The sequence below is a fragment of the Alligator mississippiensis genome, chromosome 5 (genome assembly GCF_030867095.1).
Source record: "Alligator mississippiensis isolate rAllMis1 chromosome 5, rAllMis1, whole genome shotgun sequence".
Lineage (NCBI taxonomy): Eukaryota > Metazoa > Chordata > Crocodylia > Alligatoridae > Alligator > Alligator mississippiensis.
Window position 1 is genome coordinate 203,593,221 of NC_081828.1, and position 21,622 is coordinate 203,614,842.

At 43.8% G+C, this 21,622-nt stretch overlaps 1 long non-coding RNA gene across 4 annotated transcripts in view; it reads left to right on the top strand.

The window, feature by feature from the left end:
- Nucleotides 1-21,622, top strand: part of LOC109286016 (uncharacterized) — a 122,696-nt gene that overhangs the window by 10,274 nt on the left and 90,800 nt on the right. For 2 of the 4 annotated variants that reach the window (XR_002093942.2, XR_009462717.1), the window contains exon 1: nt 6,072-6,151. This is a non-coding gene — a long non-coding RNA (uncharacterized LOC109286016). Of the gene's footprint in view, nt 1-6,071; nt 6,152-14,693; nt 14,719-21,622 lie in introns of those variants that run through there. The other 2 variants (XR_009462718.1, XR_009462716.1) reach the window with 2 other exon arrangements.

Genomic DNA, 21,622 nt, shown 5'->3' on the forward strand with positions numbered 1-21,622 from the left:
CCTGAATGGAATTTGCCCATTATGTGCCTCGGTTCTTTGGGGGAGTTTCATATTCCCAAGAAATGCTCCATCTATAAGTCATTCACTTTCTGAGGTACAAAGAAAATCAGTGCCAGATTCTAGTTTTACCTCTTCAGTAAACTCTTGGGCTTAGTCTCTGATCCTGATGTACAGGACTTGGCAAGGAATGCAATCTTTGGATCCAGCTTCTAGGACTGTCTGACCCAAATCTTTCCTCCTCCACCCCTAATGAGGCATCTCTCTTCCAGTACATCAGTTGGCTGACCTGGGGCTTCATGAAGGGAGTTGCTCATTCTCTGTAAATTCATCTAGAGGAATCCAGCAAAAAATGATGGCTCTATTGCAGCAGTTGTACCCTGTAAAGTAGCCCAGTAAGTTTATAATGGACCCTTGAGCAGAGAAAGGTAGTTAACCTTTCTTCATAAAAAGTGAATTGAATTAAAAAAAAAACAAATTCCAACAGGCTCAGGGCAATAGTAGAAGTGCTGTGGGACCAGGGACCTAAGGTGAACGGAGTGGATGAAGAGCGGTCGTTCCTCAAGGACACAATCCTTGAAGCACAAAACAAGTCCATTCCCCTGCAGGGGAAAATAGTAGAAGGGCTTGTAAGCTCTCTTGGCTTAATAGGGATATCATGGTCCTCTTGAAAAAAGGAGGAGGAGGCATGCAAACAATAGAAGCTTGGGATAGTCCCCAAGGAGGACTATACAACAATGACCCACACTTGTAGGGAGCAGATTAGAAAGACTAAGGCGGCATCTGAATTTAAACTAGCAGCAGAAATCAAGGACAATAAGAAGTCCTTCTTTAGGTATGTAGGTAACAGGAGGAAAACAAATGAAAGTGTGGGGCCATTGCTTAACAACTCAGGGCAGCTGGTTACCAGCACTCAGGAGAAAACTGAACTCCTGAATGACTACTTTGCTTTGGTATTTCACCGGACTAAGGAGAAAATCATACTAGATAAGGTTCAGAATGGGCATGGTGGGAATGACCACCTTCCTACTGTTGATGTTGACTGGTGCATGATCAATTAGAATCAGGACCAGATGAACTTCATCTGAGAGTGCTGAAGGTGCTGGCTGAAATTATTGTGGGACCTCTGGTGAAACTCTTCCAAAACTCATGGTGCTTGGGGGAGGTCCTTGAAGACTGGAAGAGGGCCAATGTTGTGCCCATCTTCAAAAAGGGGAGCAGAGGGGACCGGGCATCTATAGGCCAATTAGCCTAAATTCTATCCCAGGGAAAATCCTGGAAAAATTCATCAAGGAGTCTATGTGCAATACACTTGCAGAAGGTAGGATTCTTAATGACAGCCAACCTGGCTTTGTTACAGGCAATTCTTGTTTTACCAATCTCATCTCCTTCTGTGACCAGGTAACTCGCCACCTGGATGATAGAGGAGGTCGACATTGTATACGTAGAGTTCCAAAAGGACTTTGATCTGCTATCCCATGATGTTCTCATGAGAAAATTGGAGGATTGCAGGCTTCTTACTTGCTGTTCTCAAGCTTAATGGGGTCTCAGTCAGTGATCCAGCCAGCCCTCTCACAGCAGAGCTCCTTCTCCTTCAGCTGCTAGGAACAGACTGATGGCACTGGCTCTGGTCCTGGCTTATATCTCTCCCAGACTCTGCCCCTTTCCTCAGCATTGCCTGTAAGTGCCCTCTAATTAGGCTCATTACTGGGTTGCATAGCAACCCAGCTGCAGCTGTGCCCTGCCTCCCCAGCAGGGTTCTTCATGGGCTCTTTTTTCCTTAGAATGATAGAGGCACGTCTACATGAGACACTAACTGCTCAATAGCCTAATAATATTGTGCAGTAGTGCGTCACAGCACAGACAGTGCTAATATGCTGCTGTGCAGTAGCATCACTAAAAAGGCATTTGCCAGCATTACTGTGTAGTAATTCCGGTTACTATGTATTTATTTAGTACTTGATTATACATGTATTAAATTAAACATGCAGTAAGTACTGCACATTAATAAACATGTAGACATGCCTAGAGAGTCCCAAACTCTCTATTACAATTACCTGAAGAGGAATCTCCATTAGGGGAAGTTTTTAAGTGCAGGCTGAACAGACTTTTTGCTGGGATGGTTTAGATAGAGAAGATTATGTACTGAACAGCATATTGGACTAGATGAAGTCCTGAAGTCCTTTGTAGTCTATATTTCTATTGATATACAAGATGCCTAAAAGGGTGGACTTGTTAGGAAGAAAGTCCTAGTCCATTGTCACCTTGCAGTTGTATTGAACCAACAAAGTATCATAGAACTTGAGAGTTTGAGTACCTGTAATCCATTAATGATAAACTGTCATGAGAAACATTCTCTGTCTTGCTTGGGAAGAAATAGTTGATAAATGACACCTTACTTCAAGCCACACATCATGGCCACATCACTGAGATACTTGCCTCAGTATCTCAAGTATCCAAGCTGTGCCTGGATACTTAAGGAGGTACAGAACACTGTAGAAGACCTTTCCTTTGAAGAGCTAAGGCTGTTCATTTCTGCACAATTCAGGAAGTTCAGGAACATTTTCTTCTTTCTATCGGTCTATATATCTGCCCTAAAGAAGCATGGTTGAGAGATGCATTGGACTCCTACAGATACCATATTCCCCATCCATAACCTTTGCTGACTGCTCTCCACATATCGGGCAGGCATAGGCCCCAGTTACATTTGAACAGTGAGTCTCAAGACCCCATCATAGCTGGCTATATTTAAAACTAACAAACTAGCAAAAGGGAGTTCTTTTTCACACAGCATGTAATTAAAGTGTGGGACTCATTGCTACAAGCTGTTGTGGAAGCTGACAGATTTTGAAAAAGAATTGGACACATTCTGGGAGGTAAGGGGCATCAGTAGCTATCAAGCATGGGAGCTAGGGATGCAGCCTCTGAATTAGCACTTCTTATACCTTAAATGTTGGAAGCAGCAAGTGAGAGAGGAACAGTGGGGAAAAAAACCCTGGTGAGACCCTTTCAGCATCCAATTTCTGTCACTGTGACACACAGAATATTGGGCAAGATGGACCTATGGTCTGATCCAGTAAATGGCAGTTGTTATGTCTTTATACTATACCATTCTATTCCATATGGTGCCCATGTAGGAAATATCCACTCATGGCAGTCTTTTCTAGGTCTGAACCTTGTCAAAGGAAGAATTCTCATATACATCGAGAAAAAGGTTTTAAGGAGATTTTTTATGAAAGCCCACCTGGATCTTTTAAGGTCTTGGGGCAGTGAACACTTTATTCTAGAAAGAAAGGGAAGCATTGAAGTGAAGAGGTAGGCAGTGACACACATTTTTTCTGACTGAATCCAGTCAAAGATTGCCTCCAATACATCTGTATACCCATTATATCATAGCTCTTTAATCAGTCTGAGGAAATAATTCAGAAGTTCAGAGATGTAGATTGTCCTATTTATCCATCTTCAGCACATCATATTTTTCTGCTGGTTCTAATAGAGTTTGTCCAAGAACTTAGAAACTATTTTAATTGTAATCTCTGTGTGGCAGGCCCATGCCTCCACTCACCACACTGCCAGCGCCCAGGTGGCTGGTCTGCAAGCAGCTGGGCTGGCACTGCATGGCCAGAAGAGGGAGCACGGATTGATCCGGCCCCTCAAAACTCCTGAGATAGGAGGAGCTCACCTACCACATCCTGGCAGGAGAGAGGAGGAGGGAGTACCTGCTGTGTCTCCGGATGCTCTCCCCAGGGTTGACGTGGACCCTGTGCTACCATATGGAGACCAGTTGCTGAGAATCATGGCAGCTCAGACCATGGCTGGGACACCCCTGATGCACCTGAGCAATTACATACCGGTGTCAGGGAAGCGAGAGATCCATCCTGGGGCAGGGAGCCCCACTAAGCTGCACAATGCAACAGATGACCTGATGCCTAGGAAAGGGAACCTGGGCATCAGTGTGGGAGCAGCCACAGATGAACCAAAGGGACCAGACCTAACTGTGTGGCCCACCCACATGAGACTTTGCCACCAGGTACACCCAGAGCAGCTGGGATAGGACAAAGGCAGCTCAAGAAGCATCATTAGGATCCACAGACTGCCCCACCCACTGAGAGCTTGGTGGGGCAGTCTGTCACATTTGAATGGCTCCAGACCCAAGAATCCCTGGCCAGTAAGTATTAGGGAACTCGGGTTCATGTGGACATAAGGAAATTCCCTATGGGACACTATAAGACTTGGCCATGCACTAACCGACCCAGGGCATCAGTGCTTCTAGGATATAACCCCAATGGGGAATCGCACAGCAGCCATAGGAAGCACACCACACATAGGTAGGAGCACTGAGAAAAGGTGCCAGGTGCAGCAAGCATCATTGCTCTGCTCACTCATGTCACTCAAGTAATTTCAGTTCACATATTAAGTTGCCAGCTTTTAAGTCTGAAACACCAGAACCACAGTCCTGTCGAGAGCCATGAAGGCAGTCATTCCAGGGAGAACCAATGGTTCCTGTGGCACACTCAGGTCCTACTGAGACCAAACCAGATCACCCAAGTGGAAAGGGATGGGGTGCAGGGGAGGAGGAGCCCCACAGAAGAAGTACCAGCCAAAGCACCCAGGCTTGCAGAGAAACACTGAACAACATCTTCTGATGAAACCTCACATAACGTCAACTTGTGGAAGGAGAGAAGACCCTGGTGTGGCACGCTTAGGTGAGCAGGGCACACTAGCAGTGATGTGTGAGCCTGCCAAACTCTGATCATCCAGATATTTACAGGCATAGAAAGAATCTCTGAGTTGGTGTGTCCTGGACTACCCAAAACCCACCCTATTTTCTATTTCTGTTCAGAAATACTTCTCATGATAGGCTGTGATGAAATAAGGCCCAGTCTTTTTGTAAATGTGCACAATATAATTGGTGCTAGTGCTTATCTTTGCTTTATATATCTTACCAGAAACATTTCCAGGTTAAATTGTCAGCATTACTAAGAGTCCTCAGCTTTCAGAATAGTCAAAGAATAGGAAGCACATGAGAATCAATGAGGAAACTGCCTTGGTCAGTACAGAAAAAATCCATTAAAGAAAACAGCAGTTACAAGGTCATTGCTGAGTGTGCAGCAATTGTGGCTGCTAATCTTTGTTGTTGGGGCCTGTGGGTATATCCATATTTATGCAAGTGGTTTCTTGAGACTCAAACTTATCAGGGCATGATTTATATTCTAAAGATCACTTGTTCTTTACTGAGTACAGAGTATAGACCACTGCATATCGGTCGAAGTTTCCTAAATGTTTTCTGTCACTTCTTACCTTTTCTAAACTGTCTTTGCTTTTTCTTGAGAAGACTTCATATAGCTGGTCTCAAAAACAGATCTAGACATTGAGTTCTTATCAGGTTTTACCCCAAGATATGCATTTTCTCGGACTAAGGCCTGTCTTTCATTTTACCTTTGGTCAGAGGTAAGGCAAGGTTAGGTTTGATAGGCAACAATATGCAGTAGTTTATTGGAACAGAGAGGAAGACCCCAACTGCTGTATTGTGTGGCATAACAATGAGGACTGGTGCCTTATTAAAAGGATAATGTCTTTACATATTGGTAAGAAGATCAGCACAGGAAATAAGCAGAACAAAATTATACAATATGAATGGTCTTCAAGGTACCTGTAGTTATTTTTCTTTTGTTTTTATTTTTTTCCCTAAGTGCAGTGACCTCGTTAAGGAAGAGGCAGCTCATCCTTAAAAGTCACAGTGGGTGTGTCCCAATAAGTGGGAACATGCATTTCCCTGGGGACAAACAGCAGCAGCATATAGTTGTGTCAGTGCTACTTGTTCCAGGGCATGCCTCTGCACGTGGTCTCTGGTGTGTGGCAAATTGCTCCACATGGGGTAGGAGAGGCTGGGGCTAACAGGGCTGCAGCAGCAGCAATCCAGGCTTGCAGAGCCTGGCCAGCAGCAGGAGTGTGGCTCTGGCAAGCCAGGCTTCAGTTTCAGGTAGTGTGATGCTGCTCCATCACTTTAAAGACTGGAGCAGACACCAGGCAGGTGTTTGATTAGGGCAGCCATTTTAGAGTCCAGCTCTCTGGGCTGTGGCAGCAGTTTGCCGCCAGACAGCAAGGGAGAAACATCACCCTGCTGAGCCACTGTTCCAGAAACATCTTGAAGGTAAGAGAAGGGGCTATGGGGAAGGAGGAGGCCCCTGGTCCTGGGCATGACCTGAAACTGCACCCTGCAGCTGCCACACCAGTGGCGTGGTAGCCACATGTAAATACCAGGACCGTTAACCTCCCCAGTGAAAGGCGGGTCTGGGTGCCTCAGTAATCCCAGCCCCCATCATTTGGTGGCTTACTGGAGAGGAGTAGTGGGGCCAGGTATGCCTAACAAGAGGCACCTGAGCCCTAAGGAATGTAAGGCCCTGAGCCCTATTAGTGAAGGGGCATAGTTAAGGCCAGATATGCTCACAGAGGAGCCTGTGAGACCTGGGTGTCAGACCCTGGACCCTAGAAAGAGGGCAGAGTGGGGCCAGATATGTTCAGAGAGGAGCTCCTGAGCCTGTAGGGATGAAAGACTCTGGGCCCCAGCATAGGGGTGGAGCATTGGCCCAAGGAAGAGGCAGAGTGGATTGGTAAGGTGTTAAGGGGTGAAGTTGGCCCATAGTTAGTAAATTGCCCAGCCTAGTTCAAATGAAGGTTGTGGGAGAAACCCAAAAGACTGCTACAGCTGGCTGAAGAGAGGAGAACAAAGCCTGATGGTCTACAGGAGCCACTCAAAGGAGAAGGGGCCGAATGATTGAGGCTTAAAGGGAGCATTATGAAAGATGCCTGGTGAGTAGATGGAGAGGGAAAGGCTCCAGTGAGAGGGGGGCATTGTGTTTGTGGCCCAAAAGGGCAGAGTGTGAGAGACCTAACTGTGTGGCCAGTTTGGCCTGATCTTGAACCAGAGATGTAACGCACAGTGAGATATCTGCAAGGCATGGGACACATGTAAGGGCAGAATTAACATCCCAATTAAATAACAACAAAGCATGGCAGGAGAGCAGGTGGGCGTTTTGCCCATAGACAGGAGGCAGGGAGATTGGGCCTGGAAGCATGCCCCTGTCACAGGCAGTGCATGCTGTACCCATGTGCGCTGTGCCACTTTTGGGGGGCTTTTTTTTTTAATTGGGATCTCCCAGTGTCAAAAATCCTATTTCATTGCAAATTAGCAGCGCAGTACTGTCAGGGACAGTACTATCCTACTGCAGAGTAATTGTGTGTGCTGAAATGCATGTGTAGACAGTGACAGAGGCTGTCTGGAGCATGAGAATGCTAAAGCGCAAGGGGACTGCTTGCCATCTACCCCACACTTTAGTACCATTATGCCACAGCCAGCCCCTCTGCTGCCCAATGCTGCCATCTGTAGTCCAAGACCCTCTGCCACCCTGAGGCTGTTCTACTCTGACTCAAGTGCTGTGGTCCCAGACGCAGCATCTGTATGTGCACCCGGGAGAAGCTGACTTCAGTGCAAACTTCACCAGAGGTTATTTTGTCACTTTAATAGCATGTGTAGATGCACCCAGTATGAACTATATAATGTTCTACTGCAGATTATACCATGTCTCAATTGTTATAAAAAACTGTTATTCTAGGGAAAAGAATACTCATGTGGTATGCTATTCCTCACTTTTTCCTTTTATACTAAATATTCTCAGGAAGATTCACCAGGAAATTTAACATAGCAGCCCTATTTTGGGCTCAGTAATTGTAATTCCTTGATCTGTCAGTCCTCCTCAAAAATAATCCTTGTTCTTCTTCTGGATATTGCAAGGTCAGGGATGAAATCTTGGCTTCATGCCATTGAAATTGATGGCCAAAGTTCCATTGATTTTAATAGGGACATGATTTTACATCAAGCACTTTGACCATACCAGAAATTATTTCATTAGTTGTTCTGGTAACTAGATTTTTAAAGGAAGAATCCTTGTGTTTTTGCTGGAGAAGCCACACCTGCATAGGTGGTAGAAGGCCAGGGCTAATGGGGCTTAGCCCCCATAAATGCAGGGCAGCGGGTAGAGCTGCAAGGCAGCCTGGCTGCAGGCTCAGAGTGGCTGCAGCAAGAGTAGGGAGGGGTGTGCACACAGCCAGGATCTCACCCCAGTGTGTGGATCACTGGCTGTCCAGCATGGCAGGCAAGTACCAGTCTACTCTGTAAAGGGGAAGGGGTTGAGGGGGAAGGGGGAAGATCAAGGCCCCCATGGTGAGGGAGGGAGTGGGGCAGGGGCTGGGATGAGTGGGACCCTGGCTGGGTCATGGGACAATTGGAGCCTGGGCTGTTCATCCAGGGGTGTGGGGGGGCTCCTGCCACTGTGCGGACCTCAGCGGAACGCTGGGAGCACAGGCCCCCCCCCAATTTTTGCACAGGACAGAGGTGGCTGCCACTGTGAACTGTGCTTTGCTCCCCGCTGCCTCAAGAGCCATGCGATGCCATGTGCATCCCACCATGTGGCGGGCTTGGGTGCGGCATAACCCGGTGGTGACAGGCATGTGGCATTGCACCACTCCTGGGGCAGCTGCAGTGGCATGCAGATCTCAGTGTGCTGTGGAAGTTGCCTCCGCCCCGCACATAGATTGGGGGGGGGCATGTGCCCCCCTAGGCCTCCTCCATCTGCAGTAGCAGGAGCCCCCTCGCCCCCCCATGCCCCTGGATGAGCCACCCAGGCTCTGATTTTCCCATGACCTGGCCCAGCCGGGGCTCCATTCACTCCAGTCCCTGCCCCTCCCTGGGCCTTGCCCCTCCCTCTACCCTTTCCCCCACAGACTTGCCTGCTGGGTGGGGGGGGCGTGTGATGTGCATGCATGCGCACGTGCTCAGGGCTACCCCCAGTAATTTTTATCTTTCTATCTATACACATCTGTGCCTTTGTAATCACATGAATTGTTCATTAGATAGTCACAACTAGAACTAGAAATTATTGCAGGATTTGCTTAGTTCCAGGAGATGAATCCAATCTCCAGTCAGTTTAGATCAGTTTTTTTCTTGATTAAATTCTTGATCATCTTGAAACATGACCAAATGTTCCATGGCTAGTATCTCTACTTCCATATACCTGTGGAGGAGGCTCTTAGTCTCTTTAGGAAGGCAATATATAGAAGTTTTGATGAAGCTTTAAAATCAAAGTCATCAGTTGCAAATGTATGAGATTGAAATTCTAGTTCATACCATTCATTTAAAAGTTTCTGTTTATGTCTGGTCCTCCTTGCATCTGTCACTGAGGTTCCTTTACTTGTGGTATAAAGCATCAACCAGGAGAGTTTCAGAAAACTCTCATGGTTGATGCTATACACCTGTAGGTTTTAAGGACAGACCTTTCCTGTGGAAATATTCACAAAAATTAATTGCCGTAAGGCAAAAATATTTCAATAGATATTAGAATCCACAAAAAATTCCTGATAATACTATTCTTGGAATTTCATTTAAATCAGACATTTTCTCTGCCAGTATTTTTCCTAAGTCTCCACTTTTTAAAAATTACATGTGGTTGCACATCTTAGTTGTTAAGAGAACTATCGATTATTTCCTTGTCAGGACGAAAACTTTTAAGAGAGCTTATTTGTGGTTTCTGGTGAAAATCCAGCAGCCAGTTCATTTTAGTTCAGAGGCAATCTATACAGATACAGATAAGCTCTGAGTGTATTGTAGTTCTTGTACCAGAAGGACTCCATGACCTTTGTAGGAAGGGCGGAAACATCTTCTGCATGATCTGTCTTTGAGCAAAACAGCTCCATGGAACCTGGCACAGGCCACATTTGGGAGGGCAGTGCGGCAGTCACCCCTTAGTCTCCTGCTGAGGATTGTCATGGTTCAGTGGTCTCATATGGTGACAATCTCTCCAGGCAATTTGGTGAAGGAGAAAAAGAGGTTACTTTGTAAAATGGTGTTTTGTCCTCCAAATGTTTTGTCTCTAGTGAGCCACACTGATTCATGGTCCTAACTTCTGCTTAGTATATTTAAATGATTGATCTGGGATTATAGAGGAAAGGAGGTGCATTTTCCCAGGTGAGGGTCCTTTAATCCTTCAATCTAGAATAGTGAAATATAGAGGCACGCATTTTCCCTTTGGTTAGCTGCTTTGAATTGAATTCCACTGTTGCCATGTCCTGACAATGTGTGATCCAGAGCATGGATCTCCAGAGGCAGTACATTTAAAAAAAACAACACTTTTGTAGGTAGCCATTTGGTAACATATTTAGCTGTGACAGCTGTTTGAGAGGCATTTGTTTAAACAGACTACAGTGCGAGACTCCTAAGTTGCAGTTTGTTGCAGGGCACTAAGGTGCCCTGCTCCTAGAAGTGCAGGAACTGCCTGGGGAGAGCCCAAAGAGCCAGAGAGGAGCCCAAGTGCAGGTTGCCATGGCAACCCGCTAAGGAGGAAATTAGTCTGCACCTGGTCAGCTGGCAGGAAGGGGCAGGGCCTGCCTCATATATAAACTCCAGGGCTGAGGCCAGGAAGGCAGTTCCCCACTAGCAGCCAGAGGGGAAGGAGCCTCCGGGGAGGAAGTGCCCAGTAATGCTACAACTGCCTGATATGCAGCATGTAGGGCTAAGGGGGCTCCATGTGCCCCATGGGTACCTTTGCCTATTAGACACTGCCAGAGATTAAACCTGATCCTTTCAAAGGGTCAGAGCACACCCTGATCTTTTGTATTATAGCCCAGGGGCTTGTGTTTTGTTTGTTGTTGTATAAGACCGGTGGTTTGGGTGAGGCTAGGGGAAGGAGGAGGCCTCATTGGGGGCCCACTGTGGCATGGGGACCCCGGCGCCAGAGAGGGTGCAGCATCTGGGGGCACAGATCCCGGCACTAGAGGGGGTAGAGCATTTGGGGGAACCGACCCCGGCACCCTAGAGGGTGCGGCATTTGGGGTGCACCGACCCCAGTGCCAGAGAGGGCGTGGCACTTTGTAGGGCTGCGAAGAACCCAGGTGCCAGTGAGGCGCAGAGCGAGACAGGGCTGCGGAGAGCCCAGGGAGGACAAGGGGGCCAAATTACAACAAGGCCTAGACTGGACAACATCAGTACCATCTGTGAGGCTTGGGGCATGGTAAAGGGGTGATTGGAGCCACGCATAGCCCATAAGGCTAGGGTGCCCCGATACACCCATCGTAACATCTGTTTTGAAGCGGGACGCACCAGGGGTCAGGGAACACACAGGGTCCAGAGAATCAATCAAAAACCATGTCCGAGAGGACTTAAAGGCAGCCTCTCTATTAATCATTCCATCAAAGACGTGGTGGGCGAGAATAGACGGTGCCCATTGGGCCAACTTGGCATGGTAAAGGGGCCTTGGGGAGATCACTGCCATCCTTAAGGACCCCATCCTGTGACACAGTTCATACTTGTTGGAATATGGGTTCCAACAATCTTGGGATTGTTGGAATCCCAAGTTCCAGGTCAAGCTTTATTGGTACTTTGCAGAAGTGAGTCTATACTGAACATCCTCATGCTGTGTTGGGGTGAGCTGACAGAAGCTGAGAGAAACAACTTGTCCAAACTATAAGCCTGGCTTCAAGGCAAAGATGGACTAGTTTGTAAGTGAATTCTTTTGGAGTACTTCGTATAGATGGGACTGAGAGATCACTCCAGCAGGAAAAGCCAGGACATGAAGAAAGTTCATTTCAAACTGAAGTGGTCAATCTTACTGCCCTGTTTTGGTTTGGTTCAACTAGATGAGGATATGGTAGAATTCATCCCTTTGACGATGACTCCCTTTTTGTTCATAAGAACTCAATCATCTCTCACAGTTCAGAATCTAATTCCCAGGTCGAGGGCAAGGCAATGATTCAGCCAAGCAGTGATGACTTGCATCTTCTGTTAATGGGCCTGAGGAGCAAAAATAATTCTCAAAATTATTGACTGAAAGGTAGTTTTTTTTTGGACAATTCATGGGTTCATATGGCACTTCTTCAAGGGCACCATCAACTTTCATTTCAGGCACCATTGGCTAAGAGAATACAATTTTTACCATTATTTCAGACTTCCATGTGCAGCAGCTGAAATACAATTATTACATGTCATTCTATTACACACCACTGGTGTACAAAGTTTGCTGCAATTCTTAAACTAGGGATGGATATGAAGCAAATCTATGGATCCAAAAAATTGGTGAATCTAATGAAGCAATATTTAAAAGGATTGGCCTAGAACCTGCCCATGTCAAATTAGAGTGTACAGTTGATTTCCACAAAATAAAAGCCAAATTGATCTTTTCATACACTGGTCACTAAATATTGAAAGAAGGTTGGTTCCAAAGCATAAATTAGTTGACAGTGAAACCTGACAGTTGCAAATATTGCATGATGAAAAGCTGGCAGTGCTAAGTATGTTTGACACAGAAATGTAAAAATATCTATAACAGTATATTAAAAACTGGAAACTCAACTATTTCACATTTTATTGCATGTTTGAAAATAATCTGTTTCTTACAAATAACGCTGGGAATTTTGATTAGTGAAAATTTTCCTGTTTTTAAATGGCTTTGTAACTTAAACGTGCACATTTGGAAATGAATATAGGTCTTGCTTGTTTTCAGTGCAAAAGCAGATACTTCAAAGGAATTTCACCTAAAGCAATAGCTGGTGACAAAAACTACAGACATTCTCACATAAAATGCCTTGAAACAAAGTTATTGAAACTCTTGCCTGAAACCATTCCTCGGTTTTTATGATCATTCTGATTCAGACTTGAGTAACAGAGAATGTGTCAATAGCAACTTTCCTGTTAAGTATATTGAAGGATCATGCTGAAGTCCATGTATTTGCTTAACTGCCCCTACAACCAACACCACTAACAATAAAACCAGAAGTTCAAACTCAGTTCTTTGCTTTCAAGTATGCCCTTCAAACAGCAAATACCAGTTTATCATCCTTCTAAAACAGAGTGTACCTTAACTAGGAATACCTATATATCCACATCGAGGTGCCTAAAATATAACATGCCCAGTCACCTTACTGACATTTTCACATATACTTTCAACTAGCATTAACTGTAGTGTATGCATGCATGTTTGCGTGAGAGAGAAAGAGAAAATCCTATATTTCCAAGTACCATAGTATACTGTTTACTTCCTAGTTCTGCAAATACCCTTGAACAAGAATAATATTTAACAGAGGGTAATGTAACTGGAAAACAGCCAAAGAAATGAAAAAAAAATCAGTCAAAGCAGACTGAAAAATATTTTTGTACTACCAAAGATGCAACTATTATACAAAGACTGACCTATTTGTAGGGCAATGACAGTTAGATATTGCCCGGAGGTCACAGAAGTTTCCAAGATTGTTTAATAATGCATGAAGCCAAAGACTGAAGATACTGTTTAAGCCATTTAGGTAACTCTTATAAGTGAAGGACAATATGATGACGTCCTTTTATTTTCCCTTGAAATAATTCTAGTATTTGCTGTGAAATATAGTTATGGATTTTTTCAACTACAAAAGGTAACCTCACAGAAGAGAGGCTGGTCAATCTTATAGTATAAGGTAGTCAATTTTTTTTTTTAACTTTGGCTTCATTCTCTATAAATTATTTATTTATTAATACACATTTCTATGATGATCAGCACTGTGGTATATGAAAGCTCTTCACTGACTTTGATTAATATGATAGTTCATTAGGGTTACCATATGTCCGGGTTTTCCCGGACATGTCCTCTTTTTGGATCCTCCAAGCTCCAGCCAGGCATTTTTTTAAAATATGATCAAATGTCCAGGATTTTGGTCAGCTCAACTTCAAAGCTGAGAAGGGGTGGGGGGCAATTGGAGACAGGGGGCACCATGTGTGCAAATGCATGTAGCTGGCATGCAGCCAGGCAGGGTGGTGGGAGCAGCCCTGGCAGCTGCATGCAGGTAAATCTATGGGGGGCAGGGCTTGAGTACTGTTGGTTGTGTGTGTGTGTGTGTATGGATGTGTGTGTGCATGAAGGGGGTAGGTGTGTGAGGGGGGTAGGTGCCTGCCAGTGCTGGCGGAAGTTGCATGGGAGCGAGGGCAGGGGGGGCAGGCCTGCCCCTCCAGCAGGGGAAAAGGGTGGGGGGCCCTTCAGGGGCATTGGGGAGCTGTGCGGCTGGGCTGGTTGCAATGGGGCCAGTGGCCTTGCTAGCAAGGGTGGGGCAGCCTGGAGATGTTGTAGGGCTGGGGGGAGCAGGGGCCTGTGGGTCAGGAGTGAGGAGCACCAGCAAGGTGAGGTGGGGCACTGTGGCTTGGGAGTGAGGGGCACTGGGGAGGCAGGGGACTGTAGGTTGAAAGTGCTGGGCACTGTCAGTGCCAGGGGGGCTGCGGGTTGGGAGTGAGGGACACCAGCATGACCCAGGGGGCAAAGTACTGTGGGTTGGGAGCGAGGGGCACTGGCAGGACTGGGGGGGGAGATTGTGGCTGGGAGTGAGGGGCAACAGAACGAGCAGAGGCAGGGCACCAGCATATCACTACCCACCTCAATCATATGCCTCCTCTCCCCCACTACAGGTGTCTTCTTTTTTGGGACTGGAAATATGGTAACCCTAATGTTAATTCACTTTCCTATTTCTAGTATCTGTTATCAGACCATTTAAAATCTGCTTGACAAAAAAATTAAGATATATTTTGTGAATAAATATACTGGAATCAGAATGGATGCATAAAATGTATCATTTAGTTGGAATGAAATTATGTTTTTCACTCTTGGCTTTGGTTCTCTATACAGGAAGGAAGAAACATGCAGTCTTATGGTGAGTTTCTGCAAAATGACAGTCATTCTTATCCTAAAGGGAGCAGAAATAGAGCACAGTTGAACTATGAATGAGACAGGCAAGATCACCCCAAACAAAATCAGATAATGTGCATTTCCAACTAGATATTCTGTGCTTCCAACTAGATATTTCACTTGCAGAAATTTTGGACTTCCTTCAGTACTACTACTTCAGATAATGATGATTGTTGGTGACTGGGTAATAAAGAAAGGCATGAGGAAAATGATAATTTTTCAAAATTGCAACTTCAAAGGTCTTTATTGAGCAACTCTGAAACATTCTGCAGAGAAGGCCCACAAGAAGATGATGCAGTGAGTGTGAGATAAATGTCTGATTCAGAAAAAGATAAACAAACTAACGCAAACTATTTGGGAATATATCTGTTGATAGAAAAGTCATGGCTTAATATTTCATAGGCTGTGTGATCTGGGTCTGATTAGATGGTCCTACTCATTAAAAAATCTATTTTTTTCTGAAGCTCCAAACAGACTTTCTACTAGCTGTAGATTTTATAAAACTATGTCTAACTGTGATGTTGGGAAAGTGTAATAACTGCAAAATATATCAGTTTTTCCTGGAAAAAAAAATCAAAGCAAGTCTACCCCATTTTCATTTTTAGAAAACATGGCTATTTTTTTTCCTTGAGTATTCCACTGGATTTTATTACCTCAGTGGGAAATAGGCAGACATTTTATTTATGTGACTTTTTATTCAGGCTGTAAAATAAAGCCACCTAGTGGCTGTTGATGAGATTTAACAGAATATACAAAGAATGCAAACAGGGGGCACGTCCACATGAGACACTAACTGTAGTAGCCTAATAACACTGTGCAGTAGCGTGCCGGGCAAAAGCCATGCTAATATGCTACTATGCAGTAGTAGTCGGCTACTGTGCCGTAAGCATCACTAAAAACCTGTGTGGTGGTGCTACTGCGCAGTAGCACAAGTTACTACACATTGATATAGTACTTGGTTAATCAGATACTAAACTTAATGCTCAGTAAGTACGGCACATTAATGAATGTATAGACACACCTAGGAAGTACTAAGATTACTTTTGAGAGGCTGCCAAAGAGAAGACAGTGTTACAGTCAGTGGAGTTAAACTGATGTAAAATCAGACTTGGGCACTTTCATGTGTACATTGCATCTAAGTGATTAGAGTGAAATGAGAGCCAAAAAAATCACTGGGTTGATATTCCTCCACCAGTAGGATTACTGTAGGTTAATACTCCTGCATCAAGAGACATAATAGATTTGAAATACTCTGGGTTCTATGGTAGTTGGCAAGGAGGGTGCAATAACATCTGGCTGTATTAACATTAAAACACTTGGCAATATTAGGAAGCCTAATCTCATTCTCCTAAACCCATGATAAATAGTAGAAAAAAACATACTTATTTTCCTACATGACTGTTGCTCCACTCTGAGGTCTCCTGAGTATATGCAGGTTCGCAGAACTCAAGGAAGCAGTTTGAACTACAAAAACTACACCATGGAGTGTCTAAAGGTTTTCAAACTGTATACATTGTTCAGAACCAGGATTTGATGATGTGATTATGGTAAAGTCAAGATGAAGACTAATAGTAAGACTACAGACTAATGCCACTTTAAAGATTTGGCGGTAAGTTGTACCATACATATAGGCAAAAAGGTGGAAAATTCATAATCATGTAAGTTCAGATCTGAAATAATCAGAAAAACTAAAAGGAAGTAAAGTAACTCCTGATTTGTATAGATTAGATTTTGTAATGGCACAAATTTGAATGATATTCTCAGAACTTTTCCAGTCAAAGGGCAGTTAGTATGGTAAAATGTCCAGTCAGTCAGTCGGAATTAATAATGATGGTCAGTTCAAGTTTAGAATGGATATATGTTTACAAAATGTTTAATATTGCTGGATATACCAATTGAGAAATCTGTGTTTCTGAGAGAGAGAGAGAGAGGTGAGAGTCAATGCAGTGGACAGATAGGGGTGGAAGAATCTCTGGATCTGCCTTCAAGGTTGTATAATTTTAGCAAATTGCACTTAGCTGGATTGTGGAGAGAGACCGGAGAGAAGAGAAGAAACCTGAGGGTGACCCACCCCTGTCATGTACCTTAAGTAAGGTGGAGGAAGCTGGCATGAAACAGGGCCCATGCAGCATTTCTGGAGTTGTTGTTTCATCTAGATTGGAAGCTGGTGAGCTTGGGGAAGTATTTCCAGCTCCAGGGTGGGGCCACCAGGGGAGAGTCCAGAGCGTCAAGAGAGAAAAGATGCCAGGAGACTCTTCTGCTGGGAGGAGCATGCAGCTGGCAACAGCAGAGAAGAGCCAACTGCAAGTATGGGTGATCGGAAGATCTCTGAGTGAAGCAGATGCTGAGCCCCCACAATGCCATGGTGACCAGATAGACTCCTGAGACAGACATCTGAAAAGGGAAAATAAGGTCAGATGTAGCTGGGGTAAGCGGAGAGCGGAGAAAGACCACTCATTGTGGGAATTAGCCCTGAGGGGCTCCCCTTTCTCTTTAAGACTGTATGAGGGTTTGCAATAGAGACCACCTCAAAGGATAGGTCTCTTGCACAGAGACTTGTATATCAATCAGATGTGAAGCAGCCCAGGTGGGCTTGGCCTCCTTTTGAGGACTTCAGGGTAATTCAGGAGGGAAGCAACCCAGACAGATTCATTGTCCCTTTCAGTGACCAGGGGTTGGCTGAGTGTCTAATGGGCCTGGAGAGGGCCTCGTCACCTACAGGAGTGGAAACTAAGATCTGGGAGGGGACCCCAGACATTTTTTGTCTCGTTTGTTTGGGAGGTTTGGAATTCTTATTTTATTTTGCTTTTGACAGGACTAATGTCAGAAGGGGCCCAGAACCTAAGGGCTAACCTCAACCCAGCCTGCCTAATTGGCCTAAGGCTGCTGAATAGAGACTGAAGTAAATAACAAGAACAGTCACTGTTTTTTTTTTTTTGGCCCAGACAAAGGGAAGGGGTGGACCTTACCTCCTCCCTCATTCCAGAACTAGAATACCATCCAACATTAAGAAAGTGGTAAGGGTGGGGTGTAGGGGAGGCAGAGCCCCATGAAGAGACTGTTTTCACAGGCCTAAAGTATCACTCAAATGGGAACTGGCTCCCAGTGAATGTAAAACCGAAGTCATGGCAGGAGAGAGGGAAATATATCAGTGTACTTGAGTGATAGTTTCAGGTTCCTACCCTGTCGTTCCTCAGTAGAAGCTCATCGGGCTGAAGAGGACCTAGGCTCTCTAACACATAGTCAATACTGATTATAGGAGGTTTTGTACAACTTTCCCATTTGTTGAAATCAGCAGAAGATGAAGGCACACAGAGCCTTGCAGGTTAGGCTGTTCATCATTACTAGTGATTTGGTCATGTTTTCTTAAAGCTGATGTTGAAGAATGTGCCAATAAATAAGGCCATGCTTGAGACAAACGTATAAGGACATTGTAGTATAGAGCTACATCTTGTCAATTTCCAAGAGCTGACAGAATGTACTATATATGAAATACCTTGTAAATTGAGGGCTAGATTGTGCCAGGTCCTTATGTGGTTACCCAGAAAAGATAGAAGAACCGGCAATGAGTGTCTGCCTGTTGCATGGGCCATGCAAGGACCTATCACAGCTGTGATCCCAGTATCTGGGGAAGTGGAAAAACTACCTGCTCCCTTTATTCCAGGCTTCTTCTAGGGAGCTACAAGTGTTGAATAGAAGGGAGTGACATCATTCTGATTCCTGTCTGCACTGCTCTGCAATGAAGTGCTGTGTAGGTCCCTATAACAAAATTATTATGGAGTTACATTGGAACACTCAAGAGAACAGAGCTCATAGTATCTCATATACAAATGGAATTGTTTGCTAATAAAGGGTTTCCTGTGGTACGTCGACTGCATTTTTTTAATAAAGAATTAATTTGGATTGCATACAAAGAAGTGCTCATTTGCCTGTTAAGCAATGTACAGTAAGTCTATTGACCTCCAAAAGTAGAATAGGCAGTGTTACAGTGATGTTATAGCCAGGGGGCGTGTCCAGATGAGACCAGCCATGTGGTATGTGGCGCCTCAAACACGTCTGCAGTGCCACATACCGCACAGTCACGTGTTCTCCACGCTACAAGGGCATGCTTTCCTGTTTTTGTTTTCCATGGGGTTTTTTGACCCCTGGGTATCCAGGGGTCAAAAAAACTCATGTAAAATAAAACCAGAGCAGCATACACTCAGGCAGCATGCACTGCTGAAAAGTGGACCTGGGCTGTCTGGAGCTGTGCTGTGGCTGCCAGCCAGCTTCCACCTAGCAGGACTGTCACAGCTGCAGCCCCAGGAGGCCCCCAGTATCCCAGGTAAGGCTGCTGGGGCCCCTGGGCCCATCAGACACTCAGCCGCATGCCAAACCTGGTGTGGCACAGGCATTCCCCGGGGACAAGTAGCTGCAGCACAAGGTGTGCCACTGCTACTTGTCCCTGGGGAACCAAACATTTGCACTTGTCTAGATGTGCCCATGGTGTCTTTTACTGGACCAACTGCATGACTGGATGAAAGTTAGACAAGGTTTTGAATGCAAGACATTCTTCATCAGATCACCATGCAGTTGGTCCAATATAAAACATCGTCTTAAAAAAAATCCTTGAAAAAGAAGAATAGGAGATTTTTCAACAATGCAAGGCTACTACAAGATGACAATATCAAGCAATCCCAGTAACTGTCAAGACAGAAGATTAATTTATAATGCAGACTTTAATAGGAAACATTTCTAGAAAAAATATAATATTATAGTTAGTATATTCCTATTATTAATATCTTTATATACTAATTTTGGATAAATGTTATCACAGATTCTAATGTCTTTGTAAATATCTTTTGTGGACTATCTTATAAGTATAACCTGATTCAACACATGCTTGTAAAAACTCTAGTTAAATGCTTAAAATGAATCTCAAAGTGACAGCTAATTGGCTGTTAGCCTAGTTTTTTTTTGTTGTTATTGATTTAAATTTATGCCAATGTACACAGGTGTGCTGGGTGTCTTTGCTCAACTTCCAAGGCACCCACATTTGGCAGGACAATATACTGTTGCATAATAAGATTATTTTTCTGCCTTTAGTTTCAAATCTTTTCAAAAGTTGTGTTTTAAATCTTTGGAGGTATGTACGTGGGTGAAAGAAAAATACTCAACAATGTTACTATGAGATACATTTCAATGCATTGTTTGAGGTGTGCCAGAAACAGCAACATGGTCATGAGATTTTCATAAATCCATACATTTGACAACTAATGAAAAAGAGCTCTCTATATAAAGTAAGCTGCAGATTAGTTTGTTTTTCACACTGTGTAAAATATTACATTGTTGTCAGACTACATTTATTTCAGAAAAAAGATACAACACAAGACATGTCAGGTGTTCAAGGTACTTTAAATACATATAGCAGGTGAAATTACCCTTACACAGAGTTCTGCACTCTACCTTAGTTCAACTAAAGGCCTTTTTGAAATACCTGGAGTGTTTTTGTGGCACCATTGAAATGAATGGAAATTTTCCCAGACTTCAGTGGGTATCAGGTTTAACCCCTGGTCTTATGAAATATACAGTAAGACAAGTTTCCCATTCTGAAGAGTTTAAAGTCTAAAATGGACCAGGCAAAGAGAAAGCCAAAATGCATAGTGGATGGTACATATAGAAAGTATTGAAAAGGAGGAGAACGTGGGAAGGATTCCTGTATGAAATGATTATAAAGAGTGATTTGAAAGTGAGGCTGAGTGCTTCCTGGACAAAATGTTGAAGAACATTCCAAGCATTTGTCGCCACACAATAGAAGATGAAAAACCACTTCTGTGTTCAGAGAAGTATGAATAAATGAATGAGAAATGAAAAGCATCCTCTAAAAAATGAAGAAAGGTTTACATTCTGGGAAAATCCTTAGGATGACTCTTCTTTTATGCAAAGTTTTCCCTGGGCTTTTTCAAAAGTAAAAAATAGCTATTTAGTCTTTTCCAAATTCTACATTTTTTCCAGCAAGCAGGTTGTAGTAATTCTGTATGATTAGCAGTCTCCAATCAACAGAAGGTCATAGCTGGAAAAGCTGGACTATTTCAGCTCTGGATTGAAGCATGTTAGCTGAATAGTGTTGAGAAGTATTTGCAGTTAGCCATGCAGTGATGTTATTCTGGTCATGACAACTAAAATAATCACAACTTGCTTGTTTTATTTTAAAGATTATAGCTCAATGGCTGCCTCAGAAATTCTGTGCTATGTTAGTACTTTTCCACTGAGATCAGAACTCCTCCACAGCCACTATCTCACTGAAAGTGTGTTAGACACTACTTGCAAATGCATACTTGGGGACTTTTTAATATGTGCATTACTGCAGAGTTATTATGTTTTATAATTCTAAAGCCATCCTGGGAACTTCCTGAGCATGCAAATTCTTAACACAGGCTGCAAGGGAGCAGTTACAAGCTATCATGTCAAGTTATGCTTGCAGATGCCTTAGGCTAGAAACCATTGACACCCTGGACATGAAGTCATTTGGGTCTATAGCATAAATGCAGATGCTGTGCATTCACTAAAAATCTTTATGAAATATTTATCAAAAACAAGTTGTTTTGTATGCCTTGTAGACACTATTTTGAAATTAAGTAACTGTTTTTTGTTTTGTTTTGTTTTGTTTTTTTTAATACCCCAAAAGGCTTTAATCCACCATATACACTGATGGATTAACAACATTAAAACATTATAGTTAAGACCTTTTCAACATGACATGTTGTTATATGTTAGAATATAAAAAAAATCTGAAATTAAAAACCCTTTTGTCTGAGGATTCTTACATTTGAAATGAGCCAAATTGGAAGATGAGATTTTGAGAGAGAGAGAGAGAGTTGGAAAAGGAG